General features: G+C 35.3%; 1 protein-coding gene across 1 annotated transcript in view; it reads right to left on the minus strand.

The window, feature by feature from the left end:
• The window catches only part of LOC110598131 (uncharacterized), a 278648-nt gene that overhangs the window by 13983 nt on the left and 252381 nt on the right, over positions 1 to 12284 (minus strand). Inside the window, exons 3-4 of the transcript XR_005735340.2 lie at positions 8020 to 8208; positions 6423 to 6499 (exon numbers count right to left, since the gene is read on the minus strand). The gene's annotated coding sequence lies outside the window, so the exon portion shown is untranslated. The remainder of the gene's footprint in view (positions 1 to 6422; positions 6500 to 8019; positions 8209 to 12284) is intronic.

The following is a 12284-nucleotide window of genomic DNA, read 5'->3' on the forward strand; positions in this document are numbered from 1 at the left end:
CATTGTATTAGGTGTTTTGAGAAAAACTAACAGTAAAAATAAAGGACGATAATGAAAAAAGTAACAAGTTTTTCACAATCTTCCAAAGTAATTTTCAACAGAAGAAATCTGAAGATGAGCTTAAGAACTGCAACTGATAGATAGTGCTTATTGAATTTTGTCTTACATTGCTGAATAATTTCAAGTTATGTAGGCTGAGTCCTTATGCATTTCTATCACAATAGGGGGAAATCATTAAACTAATGAATGTCATGCTTCGTTTGTCAAGATGTGAGTCACTAGCATGAGCATCTTTATTTTGGCGGAATAATATTCCCCTGTGTACATGTACCACATTTCTTTATTCATTATTTAGTTGAAGATATAATCCAATACCTCTACGGCCAACTGATTTTGGGGAAATGTTTCATGAATATGCAGTGGCAATAGTACAGTCTTTTCAATAAATGGGGCTGAGAAATCGAGTATCCACATGCAGAAGAATGATACCAGACTCTATTTGTCTCACAAATTACAAAAAATGGATTGAGACTTAAATGGGAGACCTTGAATCAATGAATCTATGAGAAAAAAACACAGTGATATTACTTCAGGATATTAAAATGGGGTAGGATTTGGAGGACAAAACCCCAAAAGCACAGGAAATGAAAGAAAAAACAGACAAATGTGATTAAACATTTCTCTTAAAAAGATATATAAATGACCAACAGTTATATGAAAAACTGCTGAAAACCACTGATCATCAGGGAAATGCAAATCAAAACTGTAATGAGATACAGCCTCACTCTACCAAGAATGGCTGCTATCAAAAAAGACAGATAACAAGTACTAGGGAGGATGCAGAGAAAAAGGAACTCTTATGCACTGTAGTTAGGACTGTATACTACTGCAACCGTTATTGAAAATTATATGTAGGTTCTTAAAATATTAAAAATACAACTGCCATTGCACACACCAATAATCTCAGCAACTTGGGAGGCTAGATTCTGAGCTCCAAAACCTATGAATATATTACCTTAACGATCACATGGGAACTCAGGTTGAAGACAGTATTAAAGTTGCAAATCAGCTAACTTTAAAATAGGCAGATGATCTCAAATTATGTGTGTGGGCCCAAGAGTCTGAAAATATAGAGGAGAGTCCATCAGGAGGATTTGTGATTGTCAAAGTTACATAGCATGAAAAAGTCTCCACCAGACATCATTTGCTTCAAAGATAAGTCAAAGAAAGTGGACTCATCTAGAAGCTAAAGAGGGGGAATAAAATTGACTATCTGTTAGAACCTTGACAAAGAAACACTGTCCTGCCAATATCTTGACTTTGACCCGATGCAACCCATTTTGGATTTACCATCATAACATTAAGGCAATAAATTTGTACTGTTTCAAACCACGAAGTTTGTGTTAATTTGTTATAATAGCAATAAAAAAATATAATAACCAACTACTGTGAGTGGGAAGGAATGAAAGGAACTGAAAATCAGTTCAGAGTATCTGACCTAGATGATCAGAAGTTGCCATTAATCAATATAGAAAATGAGGGAAGGTAATGAGGCAAAGGAATGGAGAGAATGGAGATAAAATAGAAGAGAGGAGAAAAATTAATGATTTTGGTTCAGGGTATGTTGATGGATACTTTTTTATGACAAATGTAATTTAAAGTTTTATATGAATAAGTCCACTTTGTTGATGGATACTTTTATGATATTCCAGAAGATATGACTAGAGGGTAACTTAAATATATGAATCAAGATCCCAGAAAAGAGGAATTTCTGGAGATACATATAGGGTTGTCCCATTATATTGATGATTAAAAAAATGAGAGGGGAGATGAGAGAGAGACAGAGAAGACATAGTGAAAAGAGACAATAATGGAGGGAGTGGTGGGTGGTAAAGGTGCTTAGTTATAAGTCACTGAAGCCATGAAAGATGGAAAAAATCCAGGAGATGGTATAATAGAAACAAAAAGAAAAGAGTGTTGGAAAAGAAAGCAATCAAGAGATCTAAATGATGCACAGAGATTCAGTAACATGAGAGAAAATTAATGAAAAAATAATAAGCGTGATTCTAAGATGCAGATGCTGAATGGCAGCAATAGACATCTCTTCAATATAAATAACCTAATTAAAAATGGGAAATAAACCTAAATAAACATTTCCCTAAAGAAGATATACAAATGACCAACAGGTATATGAACAAATGCTTAAAACAAAAGGAAAACAATGTTGGAAAATAAAGCAATCAGGAGATCTAAACAATGCAGACATTCAGTAACATAAAAGTATATATCTCTTTATAGTATGTTCCTAGTTCAATGTTCTCTCAAATGCTTAAAGTTTAAATAAATTGGTGAACAACTAGATTTTGGACTAGCATCAATAATGCATACCTTAAGTAGCTGACTATTGAAAAGATCATATATGATCTATCAAATTTTCTACTAACTCCTAAGCAAGGTTTTATGAATTATTCCATAAATTATCATCTTTTACATTTGTTCTTTATTTGGAAAATACAATAGATGGAGGTATCTGGAAGAATTCACTATGATGATTTATATTTATTTATTATAATCGAACCAATTCCTCTTCTAGCTAAATAATAAACAAATGGGGACCTTTCAGTCTTACATGTATATGTTTAACCAAATTCCATTTATTTAAGTCCCAAAGCACTTTTGCATTCTTTACATTAGTTCTACAAAAAGTATGAATGAATTTTTTTTGGAGGGGTAGTAACCAGGGATTGAGCCCCATACTTACCGACTGAGCCACATCCCCAGCCCTTTTTAATATTTTATTTAGAGACAGGGTCTCACTTAATTACTTAGGGCCTCACTAAATTGATGAGGCTGGCTTTGAACTTGCGATCCTCCTTCCTCAGCCTACATGAATAACTCACTCCTACTTATTTTCAGAACATATATATCAAAAAGGAAGTGGGCAGGGAAATGAAATACAGGGAGAAAGAAAGTAGGAAAAAGGGTTAAGAGAAGAGAAGGATGAGTAAGAATATGACAGGAAGGAAGAGAAATAAAGACAGAAAATATACCCATATATTGCCAGTTATTTATGGATAGTAAAATTTTGAGGAACTATTAAAAATTTTAAATATCCAAAATACCACTTGGTATCAATGTAGACTAACAAAGATTTTCAGAAAATAATTCAGGAATTTATATCAACAAAAATATTTAATCTCAAATTGAATTTAATTTTCTAATCTGGTAATCTTATTTTTGAAAATATATCCTAAGAAAATAATCCAAATAATAAAAAATATATCTATAAAAAGGTGATTATAGCATTGATTGAGGGCTCAGGTGTGGCTCAGTGGGAAAGCACTTGCCTAGCATATGCAAGGCCCTGGGTTCCATCACTATAACTGGAGGGAGGAAAGCATTGTAATACCAAAAATAGTAGCCCCCCACCCCCCATGGAATGTTATCTATCCTTTGAATTGTTAAATATCCTTTAAATTGTTAAATATCCTTTAAATTGCTATCTATCACCAGCACCAAAAAAAAAAAAAATAGAACATATCAAAAATAGTATATACTAAGTGAAAACTCAAAGTCCACATTGCATAATGTGATAACTGCTACATAAAATCAAGTGTGTATATGTAAACTCTGGAAAGCAAAATGCGAAAATAACATGTGTTTATTTTTTATTTTTTAATATTTTTTTTAGTTGTAGATGGACACAATACCTTTATTTTATTTTTATGTGGTGCTGAGGATCGAACCCAGTGCCCTGTATTTGCTAGGCAAGCACTCTACTTCTGAGCCGCAACCCCAGCCCCAATAACATGTGTTTATATTTAAAAGAAATTAATTTTTTCCCATTTGACCCAAGCTTTATGTGCTCAATTTGTACTCAAAAATTTTTCTGTCACACTGAGTTAGTGTACTGAAATCTGAAATACTTTTATTTCTACTAAAGAAAAAGAAAAGACAACATCAAGTTAATTAGCTAAGTCCATGCCACCAACTTGACTTAATAAAGACATGCACAGAAGATAATTCTCCTGCTACTTCTGGATCAGTGTAGCATACAGAATTGAAGAAAAGTAACAATGAAAGGGACAGTGATTTGCCTTGCTAACATGACTTTGCTTAGTAAAACTGGTCTTGTATTCCCAGCCTTCAATATGTGGCAAAAGGTTCTCAAACATTAAAAAGTAGATGCTAACACACCAAAATTGAAATACTAAAACAAAATATTCAAGGCTCAATTTTATTAATTTGATAAGTAACGTATGTATATGGAAGCTGATTTATATAAATATAAATATAGAATAAGTAAAATAAAATAAAAAATAATAACAACATCTGAAAGCTATCCTCTATGGAAAGCATATTCTATATAGTAAACACTCCTGGGGAAAAAAGATCCAGATTCTAGTTTACATGGAAAGTAATTAAGATAAAATAGGCTTAAGGCTATATACAGACACTATAATACATAAACAGAATAAATTGCCCAAATCAAATAGTATTTATCTAAAACTTTGGTCTAAAATAAGCACATATTTGGCAACATCTAATTGATAGGCTATTAAAGATGCTTGGCAACTAAAAAAACAACAGAATTGAAAATATTCAGATCAATACGGTACCAACTAAAAAATAAAAATAAAAAAGGAACTGAAATATTTATTCTGAATATATCTGATGAAATCAGTTCAGAGTAATAACATCTTTAGAAATTACTTAGAATGCATTTCTGTAGGAAAGACTGGTTAAGAGACATGGGTCTGGTGTATTTCACTTAGCATGATGGTCTCCAGTACCATCCATTTACCATAAAATGCCATAACTTCACAATTTGTAGCTTAGTAAATCTTCATTGTATACATATACCACCACATTTTCTTGATGCATTTATCTGTTGACAGGTATTTGGGCTGGTTCCATAACTTGGCTATTGTGAATTGCACTATAATAAACATCGATGTGGATGTATCATTGTAGTGTGCTAATTTTAGTTCTTTTGGATAAACACCAAGGAGTGAAGTAACTGGATCATCTGGTGGTTCCATTCCTAGTCTTTTAAGGAATCTCCATACTGGTTTCCAGAGTGGTTGTACTAATTTGCAGTCCTACGAGCAATGTCAGGGTCAAATGTTTTCTCTCATATGCATAAGCTAGACCTGAATGAGGGGGTAAAGGTTGGGGGGCATGAAAATAGAAAGGAAGCGCAGTGGAGTAGAGGAATGGGACAAAGGAGTGGAAGAAGGGACAGGAAAAAGGAGAACTATGGAATGAAACTGACTGAAATTATGCTATGTACATATATGAGTATACCACAGTGAATATCACTTCATGTATATCTATAAAGCACTGATTCTAAAAAGTACAAATAAACAGAAGGAAGAATCAACACAGTAGAGGAAGGGGAGAGGGGATGAGGAGGCAAGGGGTGAGAGAGGAGACTAAAGTGGAAAATTATATTCCATGCATGTATGATTATGTCAAATGAACCCCAATATTATCTATAATACACTAATAAAACATTAAAAAAGAGAGACATAGGGAATAAAATGACCACTTCAAACATTTATCCAATAGTACTTCCAAGAGAAAAAAGAAAAGACTGGAAGATATAACTCAAAAGTTCTTTGAAAAGATGATGATTTGGTATTTTCCAGAAAGAATGAAAACTATAAATCCTCATTTACAGAATGTCAAATCTCAAGTAGTGTCCATAAAATTAATTTGGAGACAGATTTTAGTGAAACTGATTTGAAAACCTAAGTCAAAGCAATGATGTTAAAAGCAATGAGAATAAGAGATATATAACACACAAAGAATAAAATTCAACATGTCCATTGATTTTTCAACAACATAAAAATCTTGAAGACAATTGGGGAAATTCTTTAAGTAAAAAATAAAGTGACCTGCAATACACTGACTCCAATAATGACCATAAGATTTGATACCTCCTCACATCAACACCTTTTGGTAGTGCCTTCCTACACTGTTTACAAGACTGGCTTTGGCAGAGGGATAATAGCAAACTTGGAAAAAGCAGATATTTAAAAAGAAATATACAGGCACCACCCCCCCACACACACACACTCTATCCTACACAATGACAATTGGAAGGTGTCTAGTCTGGCCTAATGCAGAGTGGCTTGGAGCAAAGCTGGCCTACATCAGCCAAAGCCATCCAGCCACAAGACAGAAATGAAATCCAGTGAACAAAAGAGAATTGACCAGACAAGATCCTCCAAAAGAATCCAAACCTCACAAGTAAAATGAATAATGATAAATGGTTAGGTTTGTTTCTGTTTTTGGAACAGGTTAGGTTTGTTTCTTTTTTGGAACACAGAATGAACTTAGCAATGTTTACCCTTTGAGCCAGATTCCTGTTTGTTTGAATTCTTTTTTTTTTTTTTTTTTTTTAGTTTGAGACTTACCAAGTTGATGAGGCTGGCCTCAAACTTGTGATATTCCTGACTCATGCTGGGATTACAGGCGTGCACAGTCACCACACCTAACAATAAATGAGTATTTTGAAACCATTATATTCTGGATGGGTTTGTAGTGTAGTATTATTATATAAAAAGATAACTGATACAGAAATTGCTATCAAAGTGATATATCTGTAACTTTAAAAAAATGGGAAGTCAGTGAAAACAGTAGATAGGAAAATTCTCTTTGCCATAAAGGCTACAAAAGTATCAGCAAAGAATTATAAAAATCAGGGTTTTTTTTTAGAATTATAGAAATTAACCAAAGGCTTGAAGCAATCCTGGGAGAATTAGTGAAAAAAATAACTATATCATGGGAAATACAGGGAGCAAGCTTTGTTCCATTGTAACTTTCCCTATTTCTGTCACCTGTACTCCAGCTCCAGAGTAGCTATGAAAACCAACATCCTAGCCTGTGTGGACTGAATGATTATGTAAATCACAATTCATATGTTGAGGTTTTAACCCACAAGGTGATGGGGGTATTTGAGAAGTGATTTGGCCATGAGGGTGGATTGCTCATGAATGAGATTAGTATCTTTATAAAAGAGAACCATGAAAGATCCTTCATCCTTTCTCCTATATGTAGACACAGAAAAAACTTGCCTGAGAACCAGGAAGCAGGCCCTCTCCAGACACTGAATCTACCTGTGCCTTGCACATAGACTTCCCAGCCTCCAGAACTATGAGAAATAAGTTGCTATTGTTTATAATCCACTCAGTTTGGGGAATTTTGTGATAATAGCATGAATGAACTAGTACATTAGCAGTCACTGGAGAGGATAGAACAGAATTAAGAAATCTGTTGTAGACTGCAGATTTGTATCTCTCCCAAATTCATACACCTAGTGTGGCTATATGTGGAGATGTTATGTGGCCTCTAACGAAGAAATTAATGTTAAATAAGATCAAAAGGGTGGGAGGTCATAAAGGTGGGACCCAATCCAATTGGATCATTATTTTTATAGGAGGAGATGAGAAAGCATGCACTCTTTCTCTTTCTGTTTCTTTTTCTTTCTCCACACACAGAAGAAGGGCCATGTAAGGTTACAGTAAGAAAATGACCATCTGCAAGAAAGGAGAGTCCTCACCAAACACTGAATATGTGGCCACCTCAATCATGGACTTCTAGCCTCCAAAACTGTGAGAAAATAAATTTCTGTTATTTAGGCAGCCTAGGCCACAGTATTTACTTATGACAGCCTGAGCACATAAATATAAGATGCTTCAAAGGCTATTTCCAGAGAATTTTCATTATTTGACTTGTCTGATAGTACCATGGAAGTCGCAATGACAGAAGTCTCCCAATGGAAGACTCTAAGGATGTCTTCATTTGAATTACCCCACATATCACCCAGAAGGAGTAGCCTCTTCCTCAGGGGTGGCCATAAAATCTAATTCGTCAAATTCCAACAGAACTATTTTAATTTCATTAATCCAATAGAAAATTCTTGACTGTCTAATTTTCCTCAAGACTTTTATTCACTTCAATTGTTCTATCAATGCTATCACCTTGAAGGACATGCTCCTGGAAGCTCCTTACCTATAACAATCTTAACCAACCAGTTGTCTTCTATGGCTGGTTCAAATTTGTCATCCTAGAATCTCCATCAGCCTTGTAAGTATTTCATTTATCTCTCTCCTGTATCGTGTCTCCTATTTTCTGCAGACCACATCTTTATCTTTTGTGGTTTACTTTTTCCTTTTGTGGAGAAAATTCTCTAGTAGTTTCCTGAAAAAAAGAAGCACAGGGAGATAAAAATTTTTGACATCTTATATTTCTGAAAATGTCTGCTTTCTACTTGTACATCTCATTATTAGTTTGTGTGTGAATCAAAACATAAGTCAAAAATCATTTTCCTTCAGAATTTTCAAAGAATTACTCCATTGCATTCTGGTTCATAGTGATGATATTGAAAATTCTTAAGCCAACTGATTCCTGAACCTTTGTACGTGACCTATTTTTGCCCCTGGAAACTTGTACAAAATTTTGCTTTGTTCCCAGTGTTATGAAATTTCACAGTGTTATATCTTGGCATGAGCCAATTTTCATCTGTTTTGCTGGGTGCTAGCCTTTTAATCTATAAATAAGTATCTGTTGGCTCTGAGAATTTTCCTTATATTATTTTGCCGATAATTTCTTTCCCTTCATTTCATTTACTTATTGTCTTTCTAGAACTCATGTAATTTAAGCACTGGAGAAAATCTTCTTGGCAAAGAATAGGCACAGTGTTTCTGTTCATGTGTGTACAAAGTGGACATAAACTCTGGAGCCAATCTACCATGGCTCAATATTTTGACATATTATCAAGAAGAAGTGTTTTTGTATTTCTTGGTGTTCACATTAAGTAGGACCTGATAAAGGAAAATGGACAAAGACTGAACTATATGGATAGCAGATAGAAGATGCAAGCCCTATTCCCTCTAGAACTTCAGTACATAAACACTTTCAAATCCTATGCAAGTTGACCTGAGCATCAACATTCTCCATAGCTAAATATGAATGAATGGATTTTTACTAAGTTCTGGGATCAAAGACGTAAGTGACTCTCTCTGCCTTCAGTGAGATCTCAGTCCAAAGGAAGACAAATAAAGATGATAAAAAAAAAAGGAATGGGTATCAGTGAACTTAGTTGGTATAGTTGGAGAATAGGGGGTCTCAGAATGCCTCCAATGTGTCACTTTGGACTATATCATGAGAAAAGTGAATCTTTAGTTTTTATGGAGTCACAGACCCTTTTAGGGAGACAATGAAATCTATGATGTCTCTTACAATAAAAATACACATAACAAACATGCCCATACATACACGTTGCTTACTAACTCGGAGTGTTGCACCAGTAGAGCTCTTGGTATGAAAGAATGATTAGGAATTTCCAGGCAGACAAGAAGAGGAAGGGCATCCAAAGAGGAAATATGTGTAAAAGCCTGGCAAAATAAAAGTCTCTGCATTATTGGACTTAGGAGGCTTGTAACATAATTCACTGCGATTGGAGCATAAACTGGAAAAGGAATCAAGCACAGTAAAATATAAAAATAAATAAAAGATAAAAAGACAGCCAGAGCTAACTCATAAAGTACCAAAATGTCAGTCACACGCTTTGTTTACTCAGAGACTAGACCTTGATTGAGAGAGAATTCCCACAGCATGTGGACCTCTCCTAACTATTAAAAAGGATAACTGGAACAGCTAGTCCCTACATGGAACACTAATTGATATTCTGAGAGTGTGGCATTTCACTGGCGTCCGCAGTAGGTATGGAAGTGTGCAATGCTCACATCTTAAGCTTCCAGCTTCGTGACACAGAGGGGGGAAAAAAACAATGTTTGAATGAAACCTGAACAGCTGTGTTAATTATTTTGCTCCTTAATAATGTACAACAGAATGACAATCTTCAGTGAGTTGCAATGATTCTCAACACTGGCAGCAAATTAGATTTACCCGGGGAGATTTCAAAAAGCATAACAAGCCTACGATCCACCTCAGATCAAATGAATCAGAGTGCATGGGGAAGGAGTGGAGCCTGGGCATCTGAATTTTGAAAGCCTGCCAGAAAATTGTAATGTAGAGTCAGAGTTCAAAACTACTCTATTAAGGACATTACCCCACAAATATAAACTTTTACCTATTAATCCGGCCTTAATTATATGACAATGTTTCCATGCAGTATTATCCAACTCAAAAATAATTTTTGAAAAACTATAACATATACATTTGTCCATTTGAATTGCTTTGCTAAGCTGCTAAGGATGTTACATGAAGGAACTGTGGGAACTGTTAAGGGAATAGAAGCAGCATGCTTAGGGGACAATATCAGGACTCACAGGCAGCCAGTCTATGCTGGAAATGTTCAGAGTGGGCCTTTTCGCATTTTAGTCTCATCTGCTGAGTGTGCTGCCTGAGGCGATTGTTCTCTTCATATCTTGCAGATCTTTCTGGGGAAAAGATCTTTCTGGGGAAAAGGCTATGTGCCAACAGTTTTTTGCTAAGGGTCTTGTGATTAATTGAATGGCCTTTTATTTGGACAGTCTGAGGACAAGATTTCCTTTTTTGGCTCAGGAAGCCACAGGCAGGAGGCATGCAAAAATTAATATTAGCATAGCTAATAAGTCATTGCCATAAAATATACAGAACCCAACATTTTAATTTCTGTTACACTCAAACACTCTATGAGTTTGCAATTGATCATATCTTATATTCTACATCATGCTGAATACCAAACATAGAACTGTAAGAAGAGGATCACACAATGATTTATTCAATACATATCTATATATCAAGAACTGTGCTAAGTATTCAGAAAACATACCATGAATCTGTCCACAACATGTTCTCTTTCTACTAAATGGCATAATAATAGTGCATTGACTCATAAAAGTTCATAAAAGAAGTACATGGAAAAGAGGTGAGTTCATGGGATGCCATGATCACTTACAGCTAGGATGGGACAGACAAAAGTCTCTTTGAGGCCCATTTGTGCTAGGATGGAAAGATTAGAAGAAATTCTATAGACAAAAGGGAACTGGGTTCTCTTTTAGGGGGGAAAGGGGAACCGGGAAAATAATAAGATGGAGAGGTTGTGACGCTAACTTTAATAAATAGGGTTAATTGAAGATCTGTAGCAGAAGATGCAAGATAAGTTATCAGTTGTATTAAATGGTAAAAGCAAAAAGCCATGGAGGCTTGGACAAGGAAACTGGAAGTAAAGATTGAAAGGAAAAGACAGGAGCTATAGAATCATCATAGTGATTCTGTAGCAGCTCACACATGCAATCCCAACAACTTGGGAGGTGGAGGCAGGAGGATCACAAGTTCTCAGCCTCCCTGGGAAGCTTAGCAAGATCCCATACAATTTCTTTTTTAAAGGGATTGGGGATGTAGCTCTATGCTAGAGCACCTCTGGTTCCAAACCATGTCTCATATCTATCCGGAAGACAGTGTCAGGAAATCATTAGACTGGATGACTTGTAAAATGGTTTCTAGTTCAAATTCTATGATTCAGTTAATGGTAACCAAAAGTATCATATTTCAAGTTCAATAGTGTCCTTTTCATGTTCTGTTCAATGATCTTATAAATAACTCTCCCCCAAGTCACCTCTGCATTTCTCTCAGCCATGGGGATCTAAAGCAAAAGCCTGCCACTGGCGTCAACTTCAAAGGCCTCTTCTCCCAAGTCTTCAGAGAGCCTCAGGCATTTACAATAAACACAGCTCTCAGCACAAAAGATAATAGCAGGTTTGACTCCTTTCTGTCGGCCTGAATGTTGATTAAGGCTTCAGTAATCATCCCCCACTCTATACAAATCCAAAATCAAAAACGCAGATTAATTTTCAGAGAACAGAAGGAAAGAACAGAAAGAAAAAAGGCTCATTGCTAAAAGAAAGGAATCATGAAAGAAGTTTCACTGGTCAGCTCATTTGGATATTTTTTTTTTTCTAAAGTGGCCACATATCCTGGTATTTGCGAGTCCTCTTAACGAGACATTAAAGTATAACATCAAATGGGATGCTTAAAAAGACAACTGAACTTATAACAGGTGAAGTTTAAATACCAGAATTATGACTGGCTTAATGAGAGCTCTGATCTGTGGGCATGTGCCTGATGATGTTTTTCTAATTCCACGAGCAGGGCCGGGAGCAAAGTTTCTTCTACTGCTGGGTCTGCTTTATTGAATTTCCTGCCTGTCCTAATTCTATATATTTCCAATTAGCTGACCTTCAAAGCTGACATTAGTAGAAAGGAATTGTTTTCTGACAAGCTAACATTTTAAGGCTAATGGTTTTTTAATAAGCAATTGAGTTTGCGGC

This window comes from Ictidomys tridecemlineatus, chromosome X, assembly GCF_052094955.1.
Source record: "Ictidomys tridecemlineatus isolate mIctTri1 chromosome X, mIctTri1.hap1, whole genome shotgun sequence".
NCBI lineage: Eukaryota > Metazoa > Chordata > Mammalia > Rodentia > Sciuridae > Ictidomys > Ictidomys tridecemlineatus.